Source organism: Glandiceps talaboti, chromosome 17, assembly GCF_964340395.1.
Source record: "Glandiceps talaboti chromosome 17, keGlaTala1.1, whole genome shotgun sequence".
Classification (NCBI taxonomy): domain Eukaryota; kingdom Metazoa; phylum Hemichordata; class Enteropneusta; family Spengelidae; genus Glandiceps; species Glandiceps talaboti.
The window spans coordinates 17,387,209-17,400,297 of NC_135565.1; the positions used below are offsets into that span (position 1 = coordinate 17,387,209).

The 13,089-nt window shown below is 35.6% G+C and overlaps 1 protein-coding gene across 1 annotated transcript in view; it reads right to left on the reverse strand.

Annotated features, from left to right (window-relative positions):
- Positions 1-10,791, reverse strand: part of LOC144448586 (uncharacterized) — a 28,513-nt gene extending 17,722 nt beyond the window's left edge. The window contains exon 1 of the mRNA XM_078138862.1: positions 10,671-10,791. The gene's annotated coding sequence lies outside the window, so the exon portion shown is untranslated. The remainder of the gene's footprint in view (positions 1-10,670) is intronic.
- Positions 10,792-13,089: the final 2,298 nt, after the last annotated feature.

Here is a 13,089-nt window from a genome sequence, read left to right on the forward strand (position 1 = left end):
GCCTAGTAAAATGTAGACATTACTTTCTGGCGGAAATGTTGACTTGTGACCCTCAGCTTATGAATTCACCAGGGTGTACCCATGCATACCTATTACCAAATCAAGCCCCCAGGGGGACTCTATAACTATACAAATATATATATTATTAACAATAGACGAATTCATAGGGGCAAATGTTAGATAATTACTACTTCTGGTATGGACCTGTAATGGCACAACAGTGTCCTTTTTCACTTTCTAAATTATTTGGGGTATACGTACGTGATATATAATGTACACGAGTTTGTATAACATTACATACACAAGTATGTATGCGGTTATACCAGTGGGACATGGGATTCAAGTTTCCCACTAACCTACCGGTCCCAATTTATGCACTTGGTTGGCTGGGGTACAGAGGTGGATATGATTAACAGTGCTGGTTCAACTCTTGCCTAGGAACTTTAATAATTTAGCAATGAATTACTTTGACGAGTCACGAACCTCCAACTTACAGATTCCAATTGCACTCTGACAATACAATTTATCTAAATATGATGCGAAGTATAACCCACACTGCACTGACTGACTGCTTGACGTTTCCGTTATCCGCATACGTCGCTCCAAAAACAAATGTGTACTGTAAATGTACAATACAGATTCTAATTTACAGCCAGAGTGGCGCTACACCACAAAACAAAATAATCCAGGCGAAAATGTTCACAATTTGTCACCCATTGTACAAAATATCCGCTGTATAAGTCAATCTCGACATATGTTTTACTCACGGTTCTGCGACGAGCTTCGCAATCAGCCGAATACAATTCGATAAAAACTCGTTAAATGCCTATTTTATCAATAAATTATGGCCTAATTCTTTTCGTCGGATATCATGCCATTCCTAAATGAAATGAAATAATGACTCTGTGAATGACTGATTCATTACATAGCTATGGGAGTTCTCGTGGAGGTATGGAGTAGTAATTCCTCCGGAGTCATTTGTACTGTCAATTAGTTAGCATTAAACACGGGAGTCCACTCAGACTCCCTATCCACGCGAATTAAGTACACCGTAATTTCGCGGCGTAAAGGATTGTCGACGCTAAGCATTAAAAGGTAAAGAATCTATTAAATCGAGAGCTCTCAAGTGTTACGTACACAATTTTATTAACGTCGAGACCTTTTTGGATGATCTGGCAGTAACGTTCGCTTCCTGTATGCCCTGAAGCACTTCTCAGTTTCCTCTACGCAATAAGGGAACACGAGTGGTGAATTGACACAAAATGGAATTTCATTTCGTCCCTCATAGCATAAGTTAATAAAATCACGCCTACGTAGGCATGTCACATAGCAGGCATATCAAAAATGTCGAAATGTCTAATGAAGACAGTGAATATTGCTAAGGGCAAACGTACATACGTGATATAGGGAGATGGCTAAAGTGGAATAGGAGTCAATTAAAGTGTTCATTCCAATATTGCTGCAATAAAAACATTCATACTTAGTAATAAATGGGATAGTCTTTGTCTGACTGTCTTTCTATCTGACTGTCTGTCTGTCTGTCTGTCTGTCTGTCTGTCTGTCTGTCTGTATGTCTGTCTGTCTGTCTATATGTCCGTCTCTCAGTGTCTTCCCCCACCCTGTTCGCAATGTATGTATGTATGTATGTATGTATGTATGTATGTATGTATGTATGTATGTATTTATGTATGTAATAGTATGTATGTATGTATGTATGTATGTATGTATGTATGTATGTATGTATGTGTGTGTGTGCGTTCGTGCGTGCGTATGTATGTATGTATGTATGTATGTATGTATGTATGTATGCCTGTATGTATGTATGTATGTATGTATGTATGTATGTATGTATGTATGTATGTATGTATGTATGTATGTATGTAGGTAGGTAGGTAGGTAGGTAGGTAGGTAGGTAGGTAGGTATGTAGGTAGGTAATTTTCGCTATGGTACAGATATAAACTGTGAAATCGTACTACATGTGTAAACTGTCTGGTAAACTTGTATGGAAGGGTCACTCAGAGGTGAAGATACGCGTTAATCTATTGGTTTTTACTTTACAACTTCAATTGTTGAGCCATAAATTGGTATTCTTGTAGGTATATACATCAAAGTGAGAACGGTACTTACACTTTACTAGTCTACAATCTTACTGACAATTCAATCTTGGAGATTAATTGATAGTACCCTACCAACGATGTAATACGATTGTTAATTGAATACGTAAAGTGTTGACAGGAATATAATCCTTAGAAAGCACTTCGTTTGTAGTCGTGTGATACAGATTAGGGATGGGGTGCCACTAACTTATGACAATTTCATCCTAACCATCAATCATAGATACCATATTTGATTATTTAACATGAGAGAGAGAGATAGTGTGAGAGAGAGAGAGAGAGAGAGAGAGAGAGAGAGAGAGAGAGAGAGAGGGGGGGAGAGTGCAGGGAAGGAGGGAGTGAGAGACGGATACAGCGGTAGAGACAGAGAAAGAAGAACAGACAGACAGACACAGATGTATAACAGAAAGACTGCATGTATATGTATATGTATATAAAATTATATGTAAGCGTGTGTGTGTTAAGTGAACAGAAAGAAATGCAAACAGCATAAAACTGTGTCTATATATCAATGGAGATGACACATTGCTATTAGCAGACGTCGTCACTCTTTTATCGAGGAATGCCAGTTGATAGGAAAAACATTGTTCGTTGAAATGAGAAGAATGCGAGGGGGCTGAAGACGAGTGGAGAGACATCGCGAACAGCACAAGATTTAAATACCGATCTATTAAAAACAGGAAAGTTGTGGTTGTAAAAATATTGGTGCACATCTCTGGAGTGGTTATCCATTCGCTGGTGTGTGTATTCTGTATGCAGCTATTCTACAAAGTTATCGAAAAAATCTACTAACGTTGGTATATGAAGAATGCTGGAGGGGGAGGGGTTACTCCCCAAATTGTTAGAAGTGGGTGTGCATCCCTAGTTAAAACATCAAACCCGTTCGGTTGTAAGGGATTTCCAGTAACAATCATCCGTAACAAAATGCCTTTGTAATGCGAAGGTATTTCTGAAGCATGAAGACGTTTCCTGTGTTATTGACCCCACGATTAGGGAATTTTCAGATGAAAAGTTGACCCATGTTTGGGAGTTCTGCGTAAAAAAGTGACCCATTGGTTGGCACATACTCATATACCTTTCTATGGAAGTACCCCTGTGAAGAATGCGTTGAAGGTACCAATTTGCATCAAAATCGAAGAGGTTTCAACCATGGCCTAAAACTTTTGTCATTCCATGGATGTGACAGTTTGTGCCTCACCCTTATGAAAATCTTTCCGAAAATGTGCCTTTTCACAAAAGTTTCTAAAGAAATCTGTAATCTATTAATTTCGCAGTGTGTGTTGGTTGGTGGCCATTTTGAAGACATGCATATATAATGAACGTTACTGATATAATTCATTTAATCTTGCTAGCTTAGAGTTAGACAGATAGGCAGTTTCCTGTTGGTTTCTGTATGGTTGTGTCTAACAGAGAAAGTTAGCAGTAACCTGAAACAAGCTGTATGAATGTGAAGTCATGATGGGTTAGATATGGTAGGAGTGATCTGCTTTGAATCTGCAGGTTGCAGGTTCGAGCCCCGTCGCTGTTGTTTTTTTCTGAATGGCTAAAGTCCTTGGGCAAGATTTGAACCACGATCAGTCAACCCATGGGACCTGGTAGGATAGAGGTTACAATGTGAATCCTTAATCCTATGCGCTTATAGAGACTGTAATGGAGTGGGTACTACCTAGGTAGTTGAAGTAAAGGGCATCTGTGCTGCTATAGGTCCATGCCAGGGGTAATAAATCACAGTGGGAAAGCACTATATAAAAACCAAAATATTTTTATAATGCATGTAGTGATACATCCTTCTATCATTTCTATGGTGACCCTCACTTCTAGCCTCCTTTAAGGCCATGACCTTTACCTTGACCAATCGGGACCGATTGCCAAAATTCACGACATTTCCTTTCATATTGTGCTATTTGTATGACAAACTCCTATCAAATATTGTCCAAAGATGATACAGATCAAAGGACATATACATGTGCACGTGCATCATGTTGCCGTTTATACGATTCTTCAAAATGCACCATTTGCAAACTAGTTCAAGAATGAAAGAGACAAAGGCCAAGCATTTTAAAAGACCAAACCCGAATGGCCAGGTTTTTATGACCGGTTGTAATGACACAAACATGCCAATCTTATTCGGTGACAGGATGACATGTTGTTTTTCCATCATCATGTTGTCTCATCAAGTGTAAGAGTGTCAATTATCAGGACGAACTGTGTACTGACTTCTATCAGTTCCTGGCATGAATTGCCATATTAATTGAGAATAGGTGTCCCCTATACTCTCTCAGTACGACGTGGTTAGTGCACAATTTACAGTAATTTCAATATGAACCAAAATCAACGCGGTGTGTGGCATCGCCATAAACGTTTGTGACGTAGATAACTTTATCGTCTGCTCCCCTGTAGCCCGCGTAATTGTGTGTTGTAAATTCTGCAAAAACTTCCTGCTGTGACGTATTTATCAGTGGATGAGTGACGATTGGAGATCACGCTATCAGATGCGAGTTGCATGATGGGAAATGAAATTCATGTCGTCGACCCTAAGCCTATAGCCATTGCCGCCACAACCATCGTTACTTTGTAATGTTGGGGGCATCCATCCCCTCTAGTTAACACTTCTACTGTACTTATATAAAGTTCAATTTGTAAATCTAGAAGTACAGTTTGGTGTTGAAGTGAAAAAAATTGATAGATTTCGAGACTGTTTACTTTTAAATTCTACCGGAATATATATAATAGCATGTTTAAAAAAAAACCTGCAGCTGTAACTTGAACCACTGTCGTTTTCTTCTGACCATATCTATACTATCATTGTGCCCTAGTCAACAATCTGTGAAAATGGCATCCTTACCAATTTACCAAAACCTCATCACTTTTTGATATTTCCATAAGAAAAGGTGTATCAAGTCTCATTAGAAATAATAGGTTATTTTAGATATTGGGTCCATTGACAGACAGACAGACGTAACGTACGTATGTACGTACGTACGCACACTCCCCCCCCCACACACACACACATACATACATACATACATACACACATACATACATACATACATACATACATACATACATACATACATACATACATACATTATATACATACATACATATTACATACATACATACACAGACAGAGACAAAGCTATACGAATACCTTCCCATATGGAAGGTAAAAACGAAAGATTACCTCTGACGGCCCACCTACGTCTAGCTCTGTTACAAACCAGTCACAACGGCTACATTTTAACACCACATATCGACTTCCTGAGATCCTATATATGCAAAATTGCATCACTCATGACAAGTTATTTATTTAGTTAGTTAGTTTGTTTGTTTGTTTGTCGTTTAATTGTTTGTTCGTTTGTTTGTTGTGTCTACCAATTTCGTGAAGAGGATAAGGAACGTTATGAATGTCAAAAACCCAGCTTTTAGAAATTGAATCTAGATTTTTAAATTCATGGTCTGTCTTGAATCTAAAATATTCCTGGAAAGTATACAAGGAAGTACTTTCAAAAGACTCAAGGGAAAACGAAAAGAAAAGAAAATATGTTAAGTACGATGCCTACGTCATTAATCGATTTAAGAATGTATTTTTACGCAAGGAGATCGAAATCGTCGGATATTAGACTTTTCATGCCAGGAAATATGCACATAGTAGTGGCATTGTTAGTAAGTCGTTCACAACATTGCGCATATGTTAACGTACTTTCCGTTAGTTCCGTTACTATAACAGCCATTTGTGAACGATTTTCGAGACATGTTTTTCGACGATTCTCCATAAAAAGTGAAACATATAATCATAGGTTCGACATCTATGCATACATTATATGTTTTTACACGGATAAAATCTAAAATAAAAACTTGTCTGGCAAAAATTTTCAGAAAAGTATTACATCATAGTTCGGTAAGTCGAATGGATGATTACGTCATAGTAAGGTAAGTCTAAGAAATGATTACGTCATTGTTTGGTAAGTCGAGAACGCTTACGTAATAGTTAGGTACGTCGAATGAATGCTTACGTCATAGTTGGGTAAGACGAATAAATGATTACATCATAGTTAGATAAGCCGAATGAATGATTACGTCATAGTTAGATAAGCGAAATGAAGGATTACGTCATAGTTAGGTAAGTCGAATAAATGATTACGTCATAGTTAGATAAGCGAAATGAATGATTATATCATAGTTAGGCAAATCGAATGAATGATTACGTCATAGTTTGGCAAGTCACAGAGCACACATATCAACGTTACATGATGATTGTTTATACTTAGTAATTGACTTCTAAAATACGATACAGTTGAGTATTAAGTAAATATTGAACGTTTAGTTATAAAAATAAGGTCTCATGTTGGCTCATCTCCATTTAATATACTAACACAATCAGTGAAACGCTATTATGTAATTACTTCATGGTGTTAAGCTATGCTCATAATATCATAAAGTCTTGTGTAGCATCTTAGATGCAATATTTAGGCTGGTACCAGCTCGTTTGCTCTACTATATTAGTGCAGACTCCCATTCACAAAATGAACGCTTGAATGATGAAGATAAATACAAATCTAGTTACCTTAGCAACGAGTAGAACTAACCCCCCATTTACTTTCTCAAGTTTTTGATTTTACGATGCAGACTGTAGGTCACTGTGTACTCTAAAAAGTAAATCACGTGAGAGAAATATAGAGAAGGTAATAACTTATGCGAGTCAACACTTGAACGATGCTGTTGCATACACACTAAAGCATTAGGTCTACAAAACGATTATTATTCGCCGCATTTTTATTAATTTGATCGTTTCTTGTAGAGTAAATGTCAAATGTCGATTATGGACAATAGTGTGATTATATAGCTTATTCACCCGAATGATTTCATTTCATCTGAATGCATATTAGTGTGTCTTTAAACGATGGCTACCTTTAATGTACAAATGATGACTTTACGTTTTTGCTTCAATTTACGGTTGGATTGAAAGCAAAGGTCAGATGTCAAATATGCAACACTTGTAAAAGAATATATTTATTTTTCAGAATACCTCTTCCTAGTACTTTTTATATGATGGTTATATTTACTGCAGTGTCAAGAGTAATTATCTATAATGAAAACATATTCATTGGAATATCTATCTGTATGTATGTATGTATGTATGTATGTACATGTATGTATGTATGTATGTATGTATGTATGTATGTTTGTCTGTCTGTCTGTCTGTCTGTCTGTCTGTCTGTCTGTCTGTCTGTCTGTCTGTCTGTCTGTCTGCCTGCCTGCCTGTCTGCCTGTCTGTCTGTCTGTCTGCTTATCTCGCTAGCCTGCCTTTCTGCTTGCCTATCTGACTGACTGTTGCCTAGCCTGCCTGCCTGCCTGCCTGCCTGTCTGCCTGTCAGTCTGTCTGTCTGTCTGTCTGTCTGTCTGTCTGTCTGTCTGTCTGTCTGTCTGTCTGTCTATCAATCTTTCTACAAGTATTTTTAATTTCGACTCTGAATTCACTTGGGTAGGAGACAACGGGTGAGGAGAACCTTGCACTAAGTAAAAGGATGTGTTTCATTATTTGATTAATTTTATGAAAACCCTGTAAATATTATCAATATTAAGATTTCAGCGCTAGAACCAATATAGAGATGAGGTTATGTTGACTGGATTTAGCATATTAATAACCAACAATTTATAGAATATATCAAATTTGATAAATTGTGTATAATTTATCGCTTTTTGTTCACCAAAATAAAGTCACCTGACCTTCTCTTTGTTCACCATTTAAATCCATAACATATATACTTTGCCTGATGCCTATATATTATCTATTGATTTGCTTGTTACCATAGCAACAAGTATATTTTTAACTTGTAAATTAGTTGACGGTTTATATGGCGACGTTATGTATAGCATTTTATGTGTTGCTCACATGTGTCATGTTCCAGCACACTGACAGTATATATGTGTTACTTCTTATCAAAATATGCTATACATTGGGACAGTATTTACTCCAAATTTGTATGATTGAATTGAACTCAGTGGGTCTCATCCCGAGGCACAAACTTATCAACTTACCCTCACCATTATGATCTGTTGGTCAGGGTAAGTTTAGAATGTTGTACCTCCTGGATATAAGACCTCAACGGGACAAAGCTAAACAATACGAAATCTTTGAATGTAGTTATTAAGTAATAATACGACAGTGGAAACTGAGGTATCAGCTAACTAAGAAAAACACACCGTTATCACGAACTTGTGTAATCTACCACACCAAACAAAATAATATATAATTCGTGTCTATCTGAGTAAGTTCGAACCTGGGTTTTCGCAGTGAGATATCTTTTTACAAAATAATATCGTCTACTTTATTCCTACTGTAAAAAAAAAAGAAAATGGCGCCCGCTTATGAGTGCAATTGTCGTCCCATTGATGGGCATATGTCCGTGTCACTTCAAGTGTCTGTGTGTAACAGTCTCTCCTTATCTAAAGACGACTACCCGCGGTTGTGAATTAGAGTATCGTCAATTATTTAATCATACAAAGTGAAGATATGTGTACATAAATCTGTCATCACCGCAATCATTCGTCCACTCAGACAGTTAACAAAGAGTGATTCGAAATTAGATCGTCTGCTCGTTAATTTGGCGGCAATTTACAGCGATAGGTAAACTGAGATTTGTAGTAAGTAATGTATTTAGAAAATTGGACATTGGCTCGGTGAATACTAATATCACTAGCTTTAGTCGACTCCGTGTCGACAATTTCAATCATGTTAGTTTTTGAAATATGAAGAAAAAAAACTAAAGCCGGTATTTGCCAGATTTCACAAATCTTTCTGCCTACAATTTTCTAAAATGAAATAAATAGCTAGGCACTTCAAAAACTGACAATAATTTATTAGCAGGCGGCTTATTTTGAAAAGTGATGACGAACTGAATCCTTGTTAAGATACACACATCTAAAATTAATAAAAAGTGAAATTTTGACGACGATTTATTTTAATTCAGTCATTTTACATCTAAGGTTAGTATCAAGTTATGATTATGAATTATTCGTGTAATGTCGTCTCAAATAAAGTAAAAATAATTATTTTACATTATCGTTCAGTATTAAATTATGATAAATTTCGACTCTTATTTCAATTCAACTAAAGTAAAATTAGGCTGCAAATCCATAACAGATACAAGTGTAATGAATGCATAATATGGGCTTAAGTGTGAAAAGCTTTGAACACAAAATTACAGAGGTTACTTAGATATATATATATAAATTACATCACTGCATACATACATACATACATACATACATACATACATACATACATACATACATACATACATACATACATACATACATGGATATAATGAGCTAAAATTTGACTTCATACGTTTTACTCTGATAAAAATACTAACACAAATTTCCCATTCAATATTGTCGGTGCATGCCTTTGAATACATTCAAATCATATTCTGACATTGTTAGCATAGTTGATAGCATTATAAGGAATTTCCTCAACATTTTATTATGCCTAAAACTGCTCCAGATAGCTACATGAAGTAAAATACATTTTACTTCATAGAGTGAATAAGTTGGATTATAATTTCCAACAGACTAACAAAAGAACTTTTCCCGTTTTTGTTTTTGTAATATACATTAACATCATATGCATATTTTAACATACAATGTAACGAGATATTCAAGTTCTTTGTTTTGATTCACTGTTGACACAAACTACACCATGGATGTTGAAAAGTGATGAAAACATGTCACGTTGTCCAAAGTGATATACAGGGAACAGATAAATTTGATATTCGGCGATTAGTTTTATGTTATCATTATAGGCATGTACGTTGAGTTAACAGGTTTTAGAGGAACGTTTTGCTGCATATTAAAATGTACCTGTATACGTAGTATGTTAATTACTGAAGAATAATGAAACAATCCATTGGTATTGAGATAAGACAAATCTGAGATTTAGTAATTAATATAATACATACACGACTAGATTACATAATTTAGTATACGCTAAAACCAAATGACTTTTAGTTTGTGGCCGGGTGTACACATATAGAAGTCTAACAGTATATGATTAATTCAACCGTACCTCTCGCAGCGCAGAACTCCACAAGACATAATCTTAATATCTATATCAAGATTGTTACATGAGTTAGGAATTATATTTAATGATATTGTTTAAGATAGATATACTTTCTGCAAATACACACAAAAGAAAATACCCTTTAAAATTGATTTTGCTGATAAAAATGATCGATAAAAGTAAGGTTGATTTTAAAAAATGAGAATGGAATTGGATAAAGAGGATCCAAAAATTTCAACTACCTTTTGCTTTCTTAACAAAGTATCATCAGGTCAGAGTAAATAACGAATTTAATTGGTGAGCAACTAAAACAACAGCTTGCTCCGGGCTGTTACGACACTATGCGTGGAATCGTAATGAGAACAGGATCTAGGACCTGTACACGAATTCCGACAAACCTCACTTTCTTTGCTTTTGTAAGTCAGTTGAAATTTCAGAAATAAAATCCACTTCAAGATGAAAAAGAAAAAAGAGTAGGTTTTAAACTCACCTCTGAAATGTAACCCTTCAGAATCCGAGTCCGGTAACAAAATAACAAAAGGTGGCATAGATGTTTGAAAGATGAAGAAAGATCCAATAGGCAAGAAATATGCATGCAAGCTGAGCTTAACTCGTCAAGTGCTTTGTTACGTTTTCAACATTCCACTTAATTGCACCTTACCCTCCGTGTTAAACACACACTTAATTAGAATTCACTGATCTATCACGTGATCATAAAATCGATGTCACGTAGGATTGGTGTCTGCTTGATGACGTCATATAGAAATTAGTGCGTCATAGCGTACGGTTCATTCAGATAAACGGTGCGATTGAACTGACAAAGAGGGTTTTTAGCGTTTTCAAGTAAAATCTTTGATATCGACTGAATTTTTTTCGAACGTGTCTTCATCCGATTAAAGGGGATCTTTATTGTGCGTTTTTTCTATGATGAAAGAGTGGGTTTTTCAGACGGATTACATATAGATTGTCGCACTTAATATAATTTTTATATGGGAAACGATAGGGCACGGTGACAGAGTTAACAATTACCAAACAAATTCAGCAAAGGTTATTCTCAGGACATTTTAGCAGTGTTTTTTTTCAATTTATTTTAACTTCTGTTGATTCAACAAAAGATGTTATAACTCAATAGCGAAGACTGGTCTTTAATATGATAATGACTGATAATTTTGTTTGGACAATCATCATCATCATCATCATCATCATCATCATCATCATCATCATCATCATCATCATCGATCATCATCATCATCACCATCATCATCATCACCATCATCATCATCGATCATCATCATCATCATCATCATCATCATCACCATCATCACCATCATCATCATCACCATCATCATCATCACCATCATCATCACCATCATCATCATCATCATCATCACCATCACCATCACCACAACCCATCCATCCATCCATCCATCCATCCATCCATTCATTCATTCATTCATTCATTCTTTCAAAACCAAAAAAACGTCCACCACAACGACTACCACCGTCACTGCCACCCATATCACGTGACCATCACCACCATCATGACCATAACCATCACCACCACAACCCATCACAAAAAACCACCACCATCCATCATCATCACTACGACTACCACCACCACCACGACCACTTTATACCACATCACCATCACCACTGAAACCACCACCCAAAAAGCAAGATAACCAACATTCCAACAACTAACACACCATGCCACAGCAATACAATTTAATTATTACAGTCGGGAATCAAGCGTCAACGATCAGGCCTACACTAGAGGTAATGCCGTTATCGATTAACTATCGACCGAATTCACAAAAGGCTTTTATCGTGTTATACCTTTAACACATAATATTAATCCATTGAAAAATGTCACGCCTGTCTGTCTAGGTAGTTTTTAATATTTATGAAAAACAAAAATTGAATTTACTCTCCGATAAGTGGATTTCCCAACGATGAATTATAATTATGGTTACTTTAAGAGCATTTGGCATTTTTAGTCTCATTTTAGTAGTTTCTACCCGTAAAGCGATACGCGATTTCCATACAACGGAAGCCGTATCACCTCAAACAGAGCATTTATCGGGTTTTATTTTTAAACTGACATTTCTACATTATTTTTATCATTAAACAATGCTAAACTGTCATTAATAACTGTTGATAACATTGCTAGATTGTTTTTCGAAAATATTGCTATATTATATTTTACAAACATTATTTGCTACATTATTTGTACTATCACTGCAGCATTATTTGTACAAATATAGCTACATTACTATTACCATATTGCTTCATTAATTCTACTAATATTGCTGCATTAATCTTTATAACATTGCTACGTTATTTCTACTAACATAGCAACACTAATTTTTCTTACATTGCTACATTATTTGTACAATATTGCTACATTATTTCTACTAATATCGCGAAAGTATTCTTATAACATTGCTACATTATTTGTACAATACTGCTACATTGTTTGTATTAATATCGCTATATTACTCATTATAACATTGCTACATTATTGTACAGCACTGCTACATTATTTCTACTACCATCGCTACATATATACTGTCACTAACATTGCTACATTATTTGTACCAATATTTCTACATTATTTTTTACAAACATTTCATTACTACTGTTACTAACATTGCTAAGTTTCCGAACACTGCTACTAAATTTTTCCAACCTTAGTGCACATTTCATCTGATAATATTGCTATATTGTATTTTCTGACTAGATAACAAATCGTAAACCTAACTTTACTGGTTTGTGTGTGTGAAATAGCACAGTTACAATGAAAGCCAGTTGCGTTGAAACAAAATCGTCTTCTGAATGACAAAACCTGTCTAAGCTTGTTTCATTTTATCATGTAATCGAAGTATAATTATCAGCAAAACATTAAACAA